This window comes from Mustela nigripes, chromosome 16 (assembly GCF_022355385.1).
Source record: "Mustela nigripes isolate SB6536 chromosome 16, MUSNIG.SB6536, whole genome shotgun sequence".
Taxonomy (NCBI): Eukaryota; Metazoa; Chordata; class Mammalia; order Carnivora; family Mustelidae; genus Mustela; species Mustela nigripes.
The window spans coordinates 28235844-28243969 of NC_081572.1; positions in this window are offsets into that span (position 1 = coordinate 28235844).

Consider the following 8126-nt stretch of genomic DNA (forward strand, 5'->3'; position numbering starts at 1 on the left):
CTCACAAAACAAACTGAGGGTTGCTGGGGGGAGGGGGTTTGGGAGAAGGGGGTGGGATTATGGACATTGGGGAGGGTATGTGATTTGGTGAGTGCTGTGAAGTGTGTAAACCTGGTGATTCACAGACCTGTACCCCTGGGGATAAAATATATGTTTATAAAAAATAAAAAATTAAAAAAAAAAATTAAAAAAAAAAAAAATAAAGAAACCTGAACATCGTATTATAAGCATTTTTCAGTGTATGATAGGGTGGATAATGTTTCAAAACACTGGAAACCAAACCCTTAATGGGACTTCAAAGAGCTTCTGAACAGGGGTTCACTCTAGATTTGTGGGATGCGCCATTTGCCAGAAGCTCTACAGACTGCTAATGGGGAGGAAGAAATTGGGGGCTGCCCACTGCTACCTGGAATCTCACCCTTGAAAACCATATTTCCTTCTACTATCAGAATATTTTACTTTTATTTATTTATTTGACTATTTTATCCCTAAGTAAACTTCTAAAATAATAAAAATGATCAAACCTGGGTGACTCAGTGGGTTAAAGCCTCTGCCTTCGGCTGGGGTCATGATTCCGGGGTCCTGGGATCAAGCCCTGCATCGAGCTTTCTGCTCAGCGGGGAGCCTGCTTCCCTCCTCTCTCTCTCTGCCTGCCTCTCTGCCTACTTGTGGTCTCTGTCTGTCAAATAAATAAACAAAATCTAAAAACAAAAATGATCAAACCAATAATCATTTTTTTTAAATCAGCCTTTGAAAATGTAAGACTTAATAGAGTCATTCTGGAGAATGACATTAAAGCCAGCTTTCATTTAAACTCTAAGGAGTCTTAAAGCTGTTTCTTGTCAATCAAAATAGATGCAACCTCTATATTCCTTGCTTTCAATGAATATTTTTGAGCTTATATCACTTGACACCACATAGTTGAGTGTTCATTGACCTCTCATAGCCTTCTTAAGCAGAAGTCATAGAAGTCTTTAAGGTTTATTTATATGGGGCGTGGAGTTGGAAGGATCAAGAGAGGACATAAACCCAAGCGATGTCCCAACAGAACAGGACAAGGGGCATATATGTAGCTTCTGGTGGGGCTCTCCTCCCAGCTCCCATGGACCCTTCATTTCAAGTCCCTCAGTGTCCCATTGCTCTCTCCAGCCTTGCCCTCAAGTAAGAAGTCTGGTTGTTACTTTCCACTCATGTACAAATTTGAAAGCATATGCCATGGGTACTATTTACTGGTCTGGGATCTCCCGGAAAAAGCATGTCACAATCTCATGTCATCTCCTCACCTTCCACTGAAGCAGTGTGTCATGGAATCGACAGACAGAAGAGAGGGAGACTCAACTGTCAAAGGTCAAGTCCCCATCGACATCCTTAAGGTCAGAAGTTGGATCATGTAAAACACAGGATGTATGTAGTTGGGGGTCACTTATCCTGTTGTCACCAAATATTCTCCTTGTCCCCAATTTTAAAAAAGTTACTATTCACTTTTATTCATCTAAAGCATGTTAATTAGATTAATATTAATAAAATATATGTAATATACATATACATATATATGTATACATACATATCTGTGTGTGTGTGTGTGTGTGTGTGTGTGTGTGTGTGTGTGTAGTTTCCTCTCAGTCCTATAGGTTGGAAGTAGTCCACTATCTCCGCGCTAAAATAAAAAGGTTGGCAGGGCTGTGTTTCTTTCTGAAGGATCTAAAAGAAAATGCACTCCATTGCCTTTCCCAGCTCGTGGAGTCTGGCTGCCTTCCTTGGGTCCTGGCTCCTTCCCTCCATCCTGAAAGCCAGCAAGGTTGCCTCTCTCTGATCTTTCCTTCATCATCACCCTCTCTCTCTATGCTTTTGTATGCTTTTAAGGATTCCAGCAGTTACATTGAACCAACCCAGAGAACCCAGGATCATATTTCCATCTCAGAGTCCTCACCCTGAATCACATCTGCAAAGTCTCTCCATAAACCATGGCCTAATCTACATATTTGAGTGATCGAGTTGTACACATCTTTTCGGGTGGATTTAAAAATAGGAAGAACATAAAGTGAACATAAGAGCTGAGAAGTAACTGTTACTTGCTTACTTGTCTGGTCCTTTACATACATTATCTTATGGAATTTTCAAAACAGCTCAGCAAGTTAGATGATAATATCCAAAGAAAGCAGATTTAAAAAAAAAAAAAAACTCAGAGAAGGTTATTAATTTACTCTATGTTACATAGTTTAGAAGCATCCATTCCAGGAACTGAAATAAACACTGTCTACATTCTGCTATTAAGGAACAGATCACTCTAGAATTAAGAGGTCTTAGAGGAAGACATATTGCCAACATGCAAAGTTGAAAATCACACCTTTTTAGTGTAAATAATTTATTTGAAAATCTGACCGTTAATTGAAACCTGGCATTTTAATGTCTGCTGCTCCTAGAAACATGCTCTCAGTAAAAGACACTAGGGTGCGGTGTCATAATTGCCTTGTGGGAAAACCGATTGCCTTTTTGCTGTTCTCTCCCATTTACACTGCCACTATTCATGGTGAAGACACCAACAGCTCCTCCTGTCTCTTCCTTGTACCCATCTCTCAGACTCATCTATTCCCACTGCCACTCCTTTGGTTCCCATAAAAATCACGACTCTCATGTCTGACTGAAATCGCCTTCTGGCTGCTTCTCCTGCCTCCTGTCTTGCCTGCCCCACACCTACCACTCATTGTCCCTTATGACAACCAGAGTGAAGTCTTTAAAATGTTGATCTCAGCCTGAAAGTCTCTTGCTTGAAGCCTTTGGAAGGTTCCCCATTTCCCTCATCTCTTCTGAGACCAAGGACAAACTCTTGATTCTAATAGACCTGCCTAGGTGGCCTCTGCTTCCCTTTTCCATCTAATTTATCCCATAACCACCTTATACGTCTTCCTTCCCTCCTTCACACAATTGCATGTTCTACTGACTTTCTTTTCACTTCCAAAATACTTTGATTCCCTCTCTTTCCCTCCATTTCTCTCCCTCTCTTCCCTTTTCCTCACCTTCCTTCTCTTTACCTCCCCTTCCTTCTCCTACCTTTCCTCTCTCCCTGTCTCCCTCTCTCTCACAGCTGCATACACACACCTCACCTGGACGTTCCCACATCTGTTCTTCTAGAAAATTCTCAGGTAAAATGTCCCCAGGTAGGACTTCTGCACATTTTCTACAAAGCATTCTCTGAGTTCCCAAGTCTGACTTAGTTACCCTCAGATGCCTTCTTACAACATCAGGCACATCAAGACACTACTCTGTAATTTTCTTTTGTGTTTATAGCCTCACCACCAAGCGAGACCCTACATCAAGTATGGCAGCCATGTCTTCAAATATTTGCAAATTTTGATTGCACATTTGCTTTTTTCTGAAGGCATAAATACTTACACACTCATCTTACATGATCAGGGTTTCTACATATAGTCTTCAATTCAAAGCTAGAAGGATACAAGTATTTAACATTTCCATAGCTACTGGCAAGAAAAGAAGATACTGAATTTTTATAATAGTTTATAGTACTTCAGGTTATGGTGGATGTTTCGATTCAGCATAACTGTTAGAGTTTCTGCCATAAATATTCATATTTTGATATCCGTGTCCATGTAATCACCTAGATAACTTCCAAAGTATTGTATAAATTAACCTTCCCATAAATAAATGTGAAGATATGTATGCTTGCCTTCCAAAAAGATGAAAAACTGGGAGTGGTTTTTATTCATAAGCACATCAAGTCTTAGACTAAAATAATTTAAAAAATAAAATTTTTGGTTTAAGCCAATCACCTTCTGGAGCTAGTACAAAATCATGTTAAACATGATGGCTATAGTATTTCTTTCCAGGTTGTTCCCTTTTGTGTATAAAATAGAGGAAGGGAAATGTATCAAACCAGTCTTTTATACTGAAATTATGTTCCTAAACCAAGTAACTCATTTAAAGGACTAAAAAAAAAAAAAAAAACCTCATTTAGCGTGAAAACAAATGGTTTTTCAACTGAATGCTTTATATTTTAATTGTTTGTTTTTGAGTGATTTAACACATGCTGATTGACCATCATCACAATCAAATGAATAGAACAGCTGCAAATGTTAGTTTAGGCTTAATGCGTCTCTTTTTGGCCCACTTACATTTGGCCCCTACTGGAGAACTGAAAGTTTAGTTCTCAGATTTTGTCAATGAAAGTGGATTCTAACTTTGAGGATAGTTGGATATCGCCATGAAACAAAGTAATTATCATGGGATAATAGTAAGAGTATCATAAGAAGACAATATTGGGTATATAGAATATATAATCAAAATTATAGAATGCATTTATTTGGCAAACCTATTTGGTACAGTTACTACCTGCTGCTACAACTTCTACCACGGATGCAAGAAAACAGTGTCCTCATGCTTTCTGTCTGCCTGGTTGTGGCAATCAAGACTGAATGGGAGAATGCAGTAAAAATCATGCTTAATACAGAGAAAAATATGGAGAGATAATTTTTGCAACTCAGAAATAATGTTCTAAATAGTGATACAGTAAAAAGCCTCTTTTACTCCAAAAAATAATATAAAACTTGAGTTAAAATTATATATCTATATATATTTCATATATGTATATGAAAAAGAAAACCATGTCTGTTATTCCTCATTGCTACTATCAGTCAAAAAGAACTGGTATCCATCATTAAAACATTACTTCTTCACTCCTACTGAGTTTTATTATGTAAAATATATGGCCTAGACTGGATAGATTATTCACATATGTGCTCTAGGTTAATTTTTCATTGAGTCCTGGGCATGGGAAAAGACAGATTTTGCCTTGAAAATTCTACCAGAATTTTTAAGAAAATCATTTTAGATTTTTATATTCCATTGTCATACAACACATTATTTTTTTAAGACCTTATTTATTTATTTGATAGACAGATCACAAGTAGGCAGAGAGGCAGGCAGAGAGAGAGAGGGGGAAGCAGGCTCCCTGCTGAGCAGAGAACTATCCCAGGACCCTGAGATCATGACCTGAGCCGAAGGCAGAGACTTTAACCCACTGAGCCACCCAGGGGCCCCTGTCACACAACACATTATATCTCACACGAGTACTATGAAGTTGGCTAGTAAGTGTTTTAGTTGTAATTCCTCCAGAATCAGACCTTGAGGAGGTTTTATATGCAAAAGATAGAGTAAGGAAAAGATCCCAAGGAATTGAAGGAATCTGGAGTTAAGGATGCCCTTTTATCAGAAAGAACAGAGGGTAACTTAATATCATCTGCATGGAAATTTCAGAGTATAAATTATGTCTCAGAATTCTACTGATCTGAGATAGGGATTCCAGCTTCCATAAGTCCACTGCATTCAGACATTGGCTATGCCTTTCCAAGGCAGACATGATTTTCTAGGTAACACTGTCTCATCCCATTTGTAGGCAAAATAAGTTTCAAAAGCCCAAGGGCCCTCCTTTGTTTGCTATCGAAGCAAAAACACACAGAAGTTAGGAGTAGGGAGGGATACGTCAAACATATTTTTAAAAAGTGCTCCAAAGGAATATGAGTGGAACACAAACACTGCATACCACAGTAAACTCACATTAAAAGATGAAAAAACTAATGTTTAGAAAGGAAATATGATTTATATATCACCATCTACGGGTAAAAGTATGAACAGATGATATAAGACCCCGGCTATAAATCCTGTTTGGCTTGGGCTGGATCACCCCCCCATATCATATTATACGGTAATATTATTTAGTTTTATAATTAACATATAACCTTATAATAAAATATGACCTGGCATTTTATAGCACTCTACATATTTCAGATTACTTGGAATATTTTATTTTTCTTCGTGTGTGTAGTTTTACATCCAATTAAGCCAGAGGTCACAAACATTAAGGTTGTGTCAGATAATATAAATCAGTGAATCAGGACAAATGAGAGAGACAATAAAGTACTCTGCCTGTCCAACCCCCCTCCCAGAGAGTTGCTGCCTATCTAAAGGAGACAGCCTCTTCTCAGTCCCAGATTATTGTTGCTTTAGGGGAATAAAAATCCAGTGTTGCTAGATCATCCATGTTTCTAAGCTTGGGCAGAAATCAACATATTTCCCATATAGTCTCCTAATTTCTAAATACTGACAACTTCTTTTTTTTTTTTTTTTTTTTTTGTGACAGACTAACATACCTCTGTGCAGGTGAGTTGCCATTTTGTTCCTCTTGTATATACCAGCAGATCTGGGGTAGCTTAAAGCATATGCCTCATCTAAAGTCAATTCATAGGAAATGTTTTTGAGCTATAATGCTGGCCAAACCAAAATATACAAAGAAAAGGGTTTAATTTGTGTGCTTGAGTTCAGGATCCCTAAATTAAGCGAACGCTTCCATGAACTTTAAATCTTATGTAGTTCAATCACACACCCACAAAAAAAACAACTTTTCACATGGGTTATTTTTGGCTTTTTAGTCTTGGTGTGAATCACAAAGAAAAGCGATAGGAGACCTCAAACTCCTTCAAGGTTGTTGTGAATTCTGTGAAAGTGAGTTTCCTCTGACTAAGGCAGTGACTCTCAACCTCAGGCTACCCAGTGTCTCCTTTGTTAACATTTTCCTGTAATACGCACCTCTCTTATTTCAGAATAAAATTCATAAGATACTATTGAACACTAATACACATAAGGTTTTTTTTTTAAGATTTTATTTATTTATGGGACAGAGAAAGACACAGCGAGAGAGGGAACACAGGAGTAGTGGGAGAGAGAGAAGCAGGTTTCCCACTGAGCAGGGAGTCTGATGCAGGGCTCTATCCCAGGGCCTGGGATTATGACCTGAGCCGAAGGCAGCTGCTTGACAACTGAGCCACCCAGGAGCCCAACACAAGTAAGTTTTAATAAAATCAATATAAAGCCCTAACCAAAACATAAAGGAGAAAGAAGAGAAAACCAAGCTACAATTAAATAACATGTATTTCTATGGCTAAAGGCTTGGACATGACTACACTAGAAGATTTAATTAAATAGTTGATGCTTGAAATGACCATTCATGTGTCAACTACAAATGAAGACCAGTAAAGTTCTGAGTGTCTGTGATCCAAATTGTAAAATGACTTTGTCATCAGTCAAAGGTTTTTCAAAACAGCAAATACTTCTTGGTGTAAGTTTCCGAAAATATAAATAAAGCATATTCTTCCCTTGATTTTCACATTGTTGAGGGTCTAGGAAATGCCTTGTGCATAAAAAATCAGCAAAAAATATCTGGATTTATGTGTAAAAGTGAGTTCGGTTCTGGGTTCATATAGTTACTAGAACATTTTTCACCTACTTGGATGAACATTAAGACAGTTGAGAGTCATACCTAACATGAGAGAATTCTTCATGATGCTCACTCTGTGCTATATTAAAGGGTTGCTAGCATCCCTTGTTCTTACTTACCATTTAGTAGAGCTTTCCAATTATTGTGACAACCCTGAGTCTTCCAGAGAAACCAAATTATTCCCTCAGTAAACAGAGACATAAGAATGGTCACAGGACACCTATAAAGTGTCATTATCAGGCAGTGGCTAGACTTGCTTCGTCACAAGCAATGTTTTAGAAGTCATCATGAAGACAAAAGTCAGATAACTAACCAAAAATGAGTGAGTCAAATGAAATAGACCTCACTTTCTATTCCCCCTGAATGACAGCTAACATGGTTACCAGGGAAAGAGTACAGTCTTGAAATCAGCATTAGCCAAGGTTCACCGGCCCTAAGCAAAGGGTAAAATAATAATTTATTATCCATGAAGAACTCTGTTAATCACCTGAGGCTGACAAAGCAGTAAACTAAAGCAATTTTTGTGATGCGTGTGAGTTGCAGTAAAAGGTCAAGATGAATTAGGTCAACTCCTTTCTCCTCTTTGAACACCTTCATGTATAGCTCTGGCATGTGCCTCTTTCTTTGACCCAGGGATCACCAAATACCCACTTTAGCTGAGGCTGTGATGATTTAGAGGTATAGGTGAATTTTAGAGAAGAGTCTCTGATTTTAATCTTGAAGAGATTATCCAGTGATAATGACATCATCAATGTATGTGTGAACACAGGACTAATAATCAAATCATCAAAGAGCTCAGATTTTTTTTTGTTAATTTATTTATTTTCAGCATAACAGT